Source organism: Symphalangus syndactylus, chromosome X (genome assembly GCF_028878055.3).
Source record: "Symphalangus syndactylus isolate Jambi chromosome X, NHGRI_mSymSyn1-v2.1_pri, whole genome shotgun sequence".
Lineage (NCBI taxonomy): Eukaryota > Metazoa > Chordata > Mammalia > Primates > Hylobatidae > Symphalangus > Symphalangus syndactylus.
The window spans coordinates 48423264-48436052 of NC_072447.2; positions in this window are offsets into that span (position 1 = coordinate 48423264).

Sequence of the window (12789 nt, forward strand, 5' to 3'; positions counted from 1 at the left end):
AACAGTCCATGATATTATATTAACCATTTCCTTCTCTTTAAGGGCCGTTGCTTTATTTTTAAATTGAAGTTATGTCATTTATTCTTTCTGGCTATTTTGTGTCTAAATTGTTCTCAATACCTAAATCCCTGCTTGGGTGTTTCTAATTGTCTCAATCTCTTTAAAGTAGGAGACATTTATTTCACAGCCCCAGTCCCCATGCCCCAACACTGCTTTTCAGGATGCTGACTGCCCAAATGCTCTGCCCTGTTACCTTGATTTGACTACTGTCCTCACTCCTGGTTCCATTCCTGTTGATTCCTTTGCTCTCAAATCCTGAAGGTCCCTAGACTGCTTTGTTCACTAATGGCATCAGGAAATATTTCCAAACACAGAAATCTATGCAGGATCAGCAGGGAGTTCTATGTCACTATTAGGTGACTAATTGCTCCACAAATGATCATTATCATGCAAGTTCATAAAATAACAAGCCATCACATGCTTCTCCATTGACCTATTAATGTGATAAATTATAATTATTGCTTATAGAACATTAAGCCAGCCTAGCATTTAAATAAATCTTGTGTGTTTATGTTTTGATTATTTAATTCATTGTAGTACTCAGTTTGTGAGTTTTCCCCTCTTCAGCTTTCCCCTACATAAATTGAAAATGATGTATTTTTCTTTCTGTGATCTCTGTGAAGTTTAGAGTGCTTTTGCCCAGTGTCTACATAGAAAGAGAAAAGCTGGGCAGAAAAAGCAAATGGAATAGAATGAGCTCATGAAGTGGCTCTTGCTCTGATTGCTCTGGCTTGAGGAAACGGAGAGAGCAGGAAAGTGCGTGCACTAAAGGGACCAGGACTTTGAAAATTTCTCTTAAAAATCAGCCAGAAAGAAAAACATCATGCGCTAGCCGTGGCAAATAGTATGTCCTTAAACCCAACACACTGTAGAATTTCTTATAAAGTTTAGGGACAGAGTAAAGAGAAAGGTAAAGGAAGAGCTTTGGATGCCCCTTAAACTTTATCTCCATACAGTCATCTAGGAAAGTAGGTACACTTCAGACCCCAGAATATTGTAAAGCCATGAATATCACACTACAGTCACATCTTAGAGGTCCATGTCTGCTAGCTGTTTCAAGCCTTAGCACTCCAAGGGAATGAATTTCGAATTGACTTCTCAGGACTCAGTTGGATAGCAGAAGTATTAGTAGCTTTCTCACTGTCGTGATGCTACACTGTACAAGTTACTTGGGTTAACTGCTGAAAGAGTAAATACAAAATGTTTAATGGCTCAGACATAATATGTGTTTATTTTTGTTTATGTAAAAAATCCAGGACAGTTCAATATAATTCTTCCCAAATTTTCTACTTGAAAATTGAATGGGTTTTCTTGTTGTCTTGGGCAATGACCAAGAGCATGTTCTAATTTCAGTCTGCACTGTATTAATAACTTTCTACACTCTAACATGGACAGATTGAGAACTTATTCCCAGAGACTCAAAACACCAACTCCACTATTTTTGGTATCAGGGACATGGTACATTGGAAAATGTCGGTGAAGTTAATAACAGTTTTAAAGGATGTGACTTCTGTCTGCCTCAGCACATGGGCATTTGTCAGACTTTAATAGTATTGCAATATAATGATAAGTATATAAAATATTATGGAATATATAATTTATATGTTATCTATTTGTTGGAATTTATAGATTAGATTTCACTGGGTAAATGAGACAGAAATACTCTGTAGGAATAAAAATATGTGCTGTATCACTGGGGTTAGCTCAAATGGGGCATAAAGAATGAGTGATTTTTCATTTATTGTTGGATTAGTGAGACTAAGCTGGAGAACTCAGCCGCATTTGAGTACATGCATACTCACTTTACCTGATTGCTCTCTTCCCATAAGTAAGAGAGGTTTGATACGGAAATAACTGGAAATTGTACTGGCATGTTATTTTGCAAGCAATATCCTATTGATGTGGGCTGATGTAAGGAAGAAAGAATAGCACAGAAGTGTGAAGGTGACTCATAACGCCATGTTCATATTATTTTCTATAAATAAGAAAGATAGCATGCATCATCATCAGTACAGCTGAAGGAATCAGCTTTTTACCCTAGCGCCAAGCTATATTATTTCACATTTATATTATTGTTATGAATATGAACATTGAAGGTTCCAGTGGAGAGTCAAAATGATTTTGAGGATATGCACTTTCTCCTATACAAGACATTCAATTTTTCTTCCTTTAATAGCTGTTGTTGCTAAAATACAAAATGCAGCCTGATAAATATCTAACCTACTAAAATATAATTCCACTTTGCAGAAAGATTTGGATGGTGCTACTTATTTTTAATATTATATTTCCTTCAGGAATGAAAAGAAATGCTGGTATTGCATAATATTTCATTTCCTATTATGTATATTCAGTGAATTTATCATCTCACCATAAATATAAAATTTAAGCAACAAAATAGAATGACTGAAGACCTTGCATTTTTTAAATCTCTTCTTTAATTTTCTGGGATTGAGGTAGCATCACAACTTGGCAACCTGCCATTAGAGCAAGACTTTTGTCAGCAAGAATCCTTGTTTAGGATTATGTTGAAGAGTGAACATGCAGATTATAGGTAAAGACAGGAAGAATGACACTTCCCCTGTATTTTCCCTTTAACCTTTAGGAAATATTTTCCTTTCTTGCCTTGGCTGTTGTCATTGCCTCTTGGAGTCCCTACTTTCATCTGACCAAATTATTTCACTGTGTTTTTCACACAGCGACTGGGGCAAAGTTGAAAGAAGAAGAAAGAAATAGGCAACAACTGCTTAAAATGTTTGAATTGCTTTCCACTTTACTCTGAAAAAAAAAATATAATTCTTCTCATTTTGGCCTGAACAGGACAAGTTCTTCCATTCATCCTCTACCTGCTCTCCAACTTTTTCCAGCAGTATTTTTTTCCATCGCTCATTATTTAGGTGACCATACATTCCAACTTACCTATATGGCCCCAATTTACTTTTGCTGTACAAGAATTCCTTCCAATTTATTATTTGCCCTATTGATGATTTATTATGATAATACTTGTTTTGATACTCCAACTGTTCCTCATTCACCCCACAGAAGACTGGCTTCTGTGTCCTTTTGAAAAGTCCCAACTATTTTGTGAGCACTTCCTTGCTATTTATTCAGTCTGTTACAAAGTACTTTTATTAATAGTCATATGGAAATAGTTCAGTACCTATTTGGTTAACCTTCCATTGTACTTTCTTCTTCTGCCATTGTCTTATCTCATCTAGTACTATGTGACATACATGTGCAGTTAAAATAGTCCTGACATCACATGTGGTTAAATCTGACCAAAAAAAAAAAAAAAAAAAAAAACCCAGCAGGATCCTGTCTCTTTTCCTGATTCTTTTAGTTCCAAAATCACTTAGACTTCCCTTTTCAGAACAGCATGCACAGCTCCCACTGACAACGTGAAGGGAACTTAGATTAAACTGGGTAGTAGTAACAGCTAATTGTTTGCCATTTACAATTGTGGTGGGAGACAGATTGTTTTTTGAAACTTATTTTTTTTTTATTTCTTTAATGAAGCCTAATTTATTTATTTACTTTATTTATTTAATTTTTGTTTTTATTCGGAGTTCCAGGGTACATGTACAGGATGTGCAGGTTAACATGGTGGCACTGCCTACCATTTGGATTCTTTGTTCCATGTTGTGGCTTGAGCACTAGGCAGCCATTTGGCATTTCAATAGGAAACTTGAAAATTATTGGTTAAGTATATGTAAGTTATGTGTAAAAATTAGAGATTTAACAATCTTGCTATAGAGCCTATAAAAGGTAGTCAGAACATTATTGCTATATTGATTTTGTAATTTACTGTATGTGATAAATGTACAATTATTCACTTTGTTTGGCAATGTTCTTTTTAAATTTTTTTGAAGTAAACTCTTCAGACAGCAATGTGTTGAAAAAGAAGAAGAAAGAAAGCTTTATTAAAAATTTTCTCACTGATATTCCATTTCTTAAGAGTTGATTTTGTGCATGAGTAATTAGCACAAAGTGCTCATAGACAATAAGTATCTATGTGGATAATATCACTAAGCATGTGCAATCAAGACACAATCTTTTGAAGAACATTGTTTTGAGAAGACGGTGCCTAAAGATGATGATTTAATGTGTACACTTGCAGAGGTGTGATTAAGTAACACTAAAAGTGATTTTTTTTTTAGACTAAATAACTGCTGATCTAAATGAATTTCACTAATTTCAATTGTCACTTTTCTTGGGCATGTACGTTAAAAATTGCTGTTAATGTGTTGGCTTCATTAGCAAAAGAAATTCACGAGTAGTTAAAGAATGACAGTTTTATATTATCATCTTCAGATACTTCAAAAGGAAATTTCATTAATTTACAACCAATAATGGTTCAATTTTGTCATCCAATTAATAAAATCAAAGTAAAACCTTTGCAAGTTCAATCTGTCAAAGGTGAAACATTTGACATTATGAATGCTCTTATACATTCAATTTAAGGTTTAATATTGCATATAGAATTACTACTGGAGAACACAAATGTAACGGAGCACTGTGTCGTGGTGAAAACAATGTGTTTAAATTAAGAAATCTACTAAACACAAATAAATTATGGTACAGACTAATTTATATTTGATAAATCCAAATAAAAACTGTACATGTCAAAATTTACATATGTAGCAACCAAATTAGAAAACGTGATGAAATTAATGTTGATTACAACATAAATCTTCAATTTGGCTGTATATATCTTCTTTCTTTGCTGTCTGTCTTCAATTGGATTTTAGAAATATTTGATCTGATGAAAAACTATTTTGTAAATTATCTTGTGCTTTATAATTTTATTCAACTTTTTAAACAAACAATTCCTCTTATATTTTGGTTTCATATGGTTCATGTTTAGTTTTAAATTGTTATTTAAAAAGTTAATTTTAAGCAGAGCCATAATTCATCATCTTTTCAAGATTTTATTGAATAGCAATCATAGGAAACAAGATTTTCTTTTTTTTTTTTTTTTTTTTGAGACGGAGTCTCGCTGTCGCCCAGGCTGGAGTGCAGTGGTGCAATCTCGACTCACTGCAAGCTCCGCCTCCCGGGTTCACGCCATTTTCCTGCCTCAGCCTCTCCAAGTAGCTGGAACTACAGGCGCCTGCCAACATGCCGGGCTAATTTTTTTTTTTTTTTTGTAGTTTTAGTAGAGATGGGGTTTCACCGTGGTCTCCATCTCCTGACCTCGTGATCCGCCCGCCTCGGCCTCCCAAAGTGCTGGGATTACAAGCGTGAGCCACCGCGCCCGGCCGGAAAACAAGATTTTCAAACCAGTAAACTTTAATAACCATCTCTAGAGAAGTTAGTGAAAAATTTAAAATGTTAAGTAATGACAAGTCAAGAGTGCAGAAGATTTAATTTTAACACTTGATAATTATACTTTGGAAATATTTTGCCTTTATTATAAGGATCTTTTGATGGAGCTTCTTTTTTGTACAAATTTATGGGTTATGTATGCAATTTTGTTACATGTATAGATGGTGTAGTGGTCAATTCAGGGTTTATAGGGTATCCATCATGTGAATAATGTATATTGTGCCCATTAACCAATTTTTTGTCATCCATTATCCTCCCAATCCCTCACCTTTCTGAGTGTCCAATGTCTATCATTCCAATGTGTTCACGTGTACACATTATTTAGCTCTCATTTACACATGAGAACATGTGATAATTTGACTTTCTGCTTCTGAGTTACTGCACTTATGACAATGGCCTCTAGTTCTATCCCTGATGCTGCAAAAGACATAATTTCATTCTCTTTTATGGTTGAATAGTATGCCATTGCGCAAATATACCACATTTTCTTTATCCATTCCTCCATCGATGGACACTTAGGTTGATTCCATATCTTTGCCATTGTAAATAGTGCTGCAATAAACATACTAGTGCAGGTATTGTATTGATCTTTTTCCTTTGGATAGATAACTCTATGGCATTGCTGGGCCGAAGGGTAGTTCTATTTTTAGTTCTTTGAGAAATCTCCATACTGTTCTCCATAGAGGTTGTACTATTTACCTTCCCAACAATCATGTATAAGAGTTCCTTTTTATTTGCAAATTCGCCAACGTCTGTTATGTTTTGTTATTTTAAAATAATAGCCAGTTTGACTTGTGTAAGATGATACCTCATTGTGGTTTTATTTTGCATTTCTATGATGATTCATGGTATTAAGCATTTTTTCATAAACCTGTTGGCCATTTTTATGTCTTCTTTTGTCTTTTTTACAACAGTTTCCTTTCACTAAAAAGTGCCCACTTTTAATGGGATTATCTCTTTTTTGCTGTGGCGTTGAGTTCCTTGTAAATTCTGGATATTGGTCTTCTGTCAAATGTATAATTTAAAAATATTTTTCTCCCTTTCTACAGGTTGTCTTTTCGCTCTGTTGATTAATATTTTCTGCTTTTCAGAAGCTTTTTAGTGTAATTAAGTCCCATTTTTCTACTTTTATTTTTGTTGCTTGTGCTTTTGAAGTCTTAGTCACAAATTCTTTTCCTAGCCCAATGTCCAGAAAATGTTTTCCTGTTGTATTTTCTAGTACTTGTATAATTTTGAGTCTTATGTTTGTCTTTAATTCCATCTTGAGCTAATATTTTAGTATGGTGAGAGATAGATATCTAGTTTCATTCTTCTGTATGTGTCAATCCAATTTATCCAGTAGTAGTTATTGAAAAAGATGTCCTTTCTCCAATGTATGTTCTTGTCAGCTTTTGTAAAAAATTGTTTTTAAAGATATGGCTTTATTTCTGGGTTCTGTATTTTGTTCCATTGATCTATATATCTAGTTTTGCCTCCAAGTTAGCCTGGTCTCCAGGTCTATGTTTCTCACCATTATCCATCACCTTGTCTTGACAGAGCCACAAGTTAGGAAAATATGTTGAAAGAATAGGGAGCTTTATTTTGTATAGCTTTTTTATTCTCAGCTGTGGGCTCAATTTAGTCTCCTAAGCAAAGGGTAGGTCCTGACATGTGTTTCTTAGTTAAAATTTACACCCATTATTAATTTTCCCTATGGCAAGTAGCTTACATTGTATTTTGTGATATGACTCTCCATTAGGCAGAAGACTCTGCTTTTAATGTTTATAATATCACCTTATTGTCTGTGATAATACACAAGCCACTTAATATATCTACATGTAATATGGACATTTGTTGAGCATCAGATAAAATAATATATGTGAACATCTTTTAAAAATGTAAAGCAGAACCTTTTGTGTGGCTGCATTAGATGTAATATCTAATACTATATTGTTTTTGGTCTGACAGTTACCAAAAAACCTCATCTCAGAATTTTGACTATTAGGTAAATGTGTACCCTTTAGATCTTGCCTTCCCATGCTCTTTATGAGCAAAGAGAACTATGCTTTCACAGACTACTGGTGTTTGAAAGTGGAGCACTGCAGTATTGTATTGTTTTAATAATGCCTATCTTGCCTGAAGCACTAAGAAAACAATTTGAATCTCCTAGTCAAGTGTGTGTGTGTGTTTTCTATCAATATGTAGTTATCATGCCACCAAGTGTTGTAGTTCTGAATAGCAGTGCTCTCACAGTGAGCTTTAAATCAGTTAGTTACTACGTTTGCTTTTTTTGGTGGGGGGAAAATTACCTTCATGCTACCCCAGTTCTGTTTTCTTGAATGTTTTTGATATTGCTTTAATTACATATACATTGAATGAGTGCTGATATGTTAATAAAGAAGTATTTGCTAATGTGTTGAATGTGGCTCTAGAAGTATAATTTCTTTAGCACTTTGATAATACAGCACCAAAGATAGTAAGGAAAATGGTCTAAATTATCCCCCACAAGTCTACAGTAGGACTGACCGCAGTGTTATTAAGATTTTCAGGAGATTTCCTGGCTATCAATCAAAGCTTCTAAAAGTCATCCGTGTGTTTATATTTTTACCATATAAGCACTTCCAACTACTACCCTTTTGTAAGTCTATGTAAGTATGAGCAAGAGTTACTAAGTCATCCAATCAGCTATTTGAATAGAGGAAGGATTTTACCTAAAAGCAATAATTTTTCTCTTTTGAATATGTGAGGAAATCAAGCATAAAAGTAAAGAAAGGGATAGAACAAAAGAGGAAAATGAGGTAGTAGGACTGTACTAATAATCAGAGTAGCTAACAAAAGGTCAAAGGGTCATGGCCAAGAGAAATAAAATCTAAGACAACGATAAAGCGATAGCATTAACATCTCTACGAATAGAGATGTGTTCTCCTAAATAGAGTCCTTTATCAGAAACAAAAAAATAAAGAAAGCAATGTGATAACCAAACAGAACAGCCAAGCAACAGAATGACATTAAATTCTAATTGAGATAGTATACCTTTTGCTGAACATATGGGATACATTCTTGGGAATCTAGCAACTGAAACATAGCATTTATAGTCAATAAGGAAGTACTCAACCAATGCAAGAAATAACCAAATAATAAATAGCTTCCACAAATATGGTGCTATAAGTGTTGTTGCTCAATAAATATTTGAGTGAGTTAATGAATTAACGTTTAATGAAGGAAATACTCTTGATTTTCAACATTGATTCCCTAATTAAGGCTTTCATCTCCTTCACACTTAAATTCAGTCATTTCTACATAACCATCACAACAAATGTGATGGTTATTATTTGACTGAATATTATTGTGATTTAAGAAAATAAAATCAATGTTTCAATAGTTATTGATTGCTATTTAACCAACCATCTCTAAATATGTTGAAACATTAATCTTAAAAAATATATTATTTTTCACCAAGTGCCTGTGTGTTAATTGGGTTCAGTGTAGTGGTCTTTGCTTGGGACCTCACATGTGTTACTGGATAGGGGCTGGGCCTGGATACTGTTGGCTACAGTATCTACATGCTACATACAATCTCTCCACAAGGCTCAGGCTATTCACAGCATGGTTACTGGGTTCTTAGAGACATCATCCACAAGCAAACATTCCGAGAGACAAAAAGGAGAAGAACATCTGTGTCTGTAAATTGGCACATCATAATGTCTGTGATATTCTGTTGCTCAAAGCACTCAAAGAACCTGCCCAGATTCAAGGGGAGAAAAGATAGGGTCTAACTCTTGAAGAGGAGAAGGAATCACAAAAAATAGAGCCATCTTAATTTATCTAAATCAAAAATACAAATACTAATAATAGACATACTTTATGATGAGTATGAGAATGAGGAGGATGAGATGATGTTGTGTATTTCTTACTAATCCTTACATCTTCACATAACCCTATATCCTGATTTTTTGCATGAGGAAACTGAGGATGAAAATAGTTATGTAACTTGGTGAAGGTCACAGCTTGGTGAGGGCTCAAACTTAAATATGCTTTTGCCATTTTATTTCATCATCTTCTCACCCTACCACGAAATCTACTATAATTCCCTGTGCTCTCCCACACCAAAGCTAAATTCCTTTGTATAATTTCATCAGTAATCTTTCCTATTCCTGCTTATGCAATCTTACATCTTTCTGCATCCCACAGTGTACCCTCATTCCCATAATGCCCAGCTATTAACCCATATATATTGTCCCAACTTTGCCTTGTTCCCCTTACCTGAAATGCCCTCATCGCTTCCCACCGCCTCCAATCTACATTCTACCAGCCATTCATACATTTCTCATAGCCCATCATTTTTTTTTCTCTGAACGTCTCCCTGTCTATCTATAGCAGCCCATAGTTATGTCCCATTTTAGTGTATCAGCTGTTGGACCTCAATTGTTGGTGTTTTCACATGTTAGTTTTATCATTCCAATTGTATTGCACATTTTGTGGCTGTATCTATATCACCGCATCTGGTATTTCTGAATTCCTTGTAGCCTCCACCCTCTAAGACTGGTTCATCAGAGAATTGGCAATAAACTTCAACATGGTGCTTTAGTCACGCTAAAGTCAGTTGAAACCTTCCATACAAAAATGATCAATGAAAGTATTAGTCTGAAGTAACTAGCTTGAACATAGTGAAGTGAAGCATAGTATGCAGACGATACACTTATGCAAATTTTGCGCTATGTTCATCCTTGAGCCTTCTCAGCAAATTAGAGGGAAAACCTACGGTTCAAAGTGGCCCAGCAAAGCTGCAGAGTTATTGACTACATGCTGTGATTTCTGAATTTCTATTAAAGAGCATTTTCTCTTCTACTAGGTGGAGATGGAAATGGCTTTAATAGGATAATGTATTCCACAATTCAGAATGATGCTTAAGGCATGTGTTCACTAAAAGTATATGATCTTTTCCATAGATGGTTCTGATCTGTCTTATGAAGAGTAGAGGGATTAAGAAGTTCTTGGGCATATTGTAAGGAAGTAGGTATTTCAAGAAAGGAAAAAGGATACCTGTTAATAGTTTGCCTAAGGTGGCATCTGCTAATGTTTCTAACTTCACAAAAGAGAAAAGAGGACATCCTAGGGCATAAGTCCTCCAGTAGTCAAATATAGAAGTTGGCCTGATAGCCTACGGAGTCCCTACCATCAGACACTCCCATCCCAATATCCTTCATACATACATGTAACCACTCATTGCAGGTTGGAGATTATTTAAATGCCGGCTTGAAATGTTGCTGAGCATTAGGAGGAGGATAAAGTGGGGCAATATTTTACAGCATCCTGCACCACCTTCCTTATCCCATACAATTACTAACTACTTTCCTGAGACAAATTTCCAAGTCAAATTGTAAATCAGCCATGAGTCTTACACAACAAAATGAACTGATCAAGCTTCCCATAGTGTCAAGTCCTCAGGTAGAGATTTTAGGAAGTAGTTTAGGAGGCAGGCTAAAGAATATAGCCAGCCAGCTTGTCTTACCTTTAACTTTATTTCCCTTTCTATCAGGGACAGGTAATCTTGTTTAGCTGGCCACTTAGTCTTAATAAGCCAACATGAAAGCTCTAATGGGAATGCTAAAAATCTCATTTATAAGAGTCAGATGATTTCTGGTTACCAGCGGCACAATTTTCTATCTCCAGTTGACCAGGTATTTGATGTCTACTGGTGTGAGAAAAATGACTTTATAATGGGGAACTGAACAAATGTTTGAGTTTTATTTTGTCTTGAGGGTAATTATTACTAGAATTCTCTTGCCCTTGTTTTGCCTGTCACACTAAAAACAATATTTCAAAACTGAAATATGTGCCATGGAGTAAGGCATGTGGTTGTGCAAAGAAAATTGTAAGGTTTGAAAATAGTCTTTCTTGGCATCCCTGTCTATTCCAAATCTAAAATAATTTTAGAATAAATTGAAGCACTCTGAATATTTATAAATGATTTAAGGAATCCAGTATATCTAGTTTCTCTAAGAAAAGTCATGTCAATGATCCTTGGAAATTCTTTATTTTTATCCCTGTCCTACAACATGGAAGGAAGTGGGATGCTCCATGAAGCTTTCAACCTTGTATCATGTTGCTCCTTGTCTAATTTAGAGCACCGAGAAGGGCATGATACATCGGTTTTGCTACTCTAGCCTCAGTAGTGGAACATGGAACCCTGACATGGATGTTCTCTATAGTAGACCCTGTCCTTTCCCTGTGTTTTGGCCACATCCTATCCCTGATACTCTGAGCCTTTGGCTTGAAGAGAGCAGGAATGACTGCAAATTTGGTCTTCATTGCGCTCTGTTCAATGAAGAGGTGGAGAGAGTGACTGCTATTGCAGCATGTGCAGCAGATGCATCTGCCTAAATCCATATGCAGCAGTCACAGGGAGAAAACATTGTGGGCTCTTTTTTCTGGCAAAGGAGGCAAAAAGGCCCAATGTGTCTCCCACCACACCTACAAACAGAGCTGGGCAGCAGCTGAGACAGCCATAGCCACAGTTAGAAAGGAGCGAATTAATTATTCTCTTCCTCACTTATGTTAGATGTTGAAGCAGTTACTGATAAGAAGCAGCTCTTTTCAGCACTTGTGCCATACATTCCTACTCATTTTTCATGCATTCTGGAGCATATGGGTTGTGTAATTGGATGGTTCACCCAATCCCATCACCATCTGCTCTCCAGATAAGCTGCACAAGCCTTTGGTAAAGTAATGAAAGATTTGACTGTCCAAAAGCCTCTTCTCCTAAGCAAAACTTTATACTTTCAAAATAAGTATATTATCATAATGAATTCTGTCCATATATGTCCATATAAATTTTGTTATTACATCACATGTAAAAAAAACCCACAAAATAATTTTGTTGAATTGAATCTATACTGTTACCAAGTATACAGAAATAATAATTGTATTAATTTTAAAATAAAGTTGCCTTTAAAATGGTACCACAGATTCACATTTTAAATAGATTTGTCTATGTGGAAATTTCTCTACGTATCAGTCATATCAACAGTCTTCTCAAAAAAATATGAAAATGAATTAATTTACATGTTTTTGCTGAAAAAATAATCTCACAAACTTCAATTTGACTTGTGAGGTATTGATTTCAAGATGTGCCAGAATTTGAAGTGGATTCTAGTCATAGTACAACTAGGTTGCAGTTACACTTCTCTGTGATTCTATGCTCTCTCCTCCTTCTTGATTTGTCTTTATTTTCAGACTGTTTATAAGATGGATTGAGCATTTTCCGGCATCACATCCAGACGTGACAAATCCAGAAAACAAAGAATCTGTATTCCTATGACTGTTTCATAGAATTGAGAAAATATCTCTTTAAATTCCTCAGATTTTTTTCTTATATTATTCACCAGAATTGGTTGAATATCCGTTTCTATACTAATCATGAGCAAG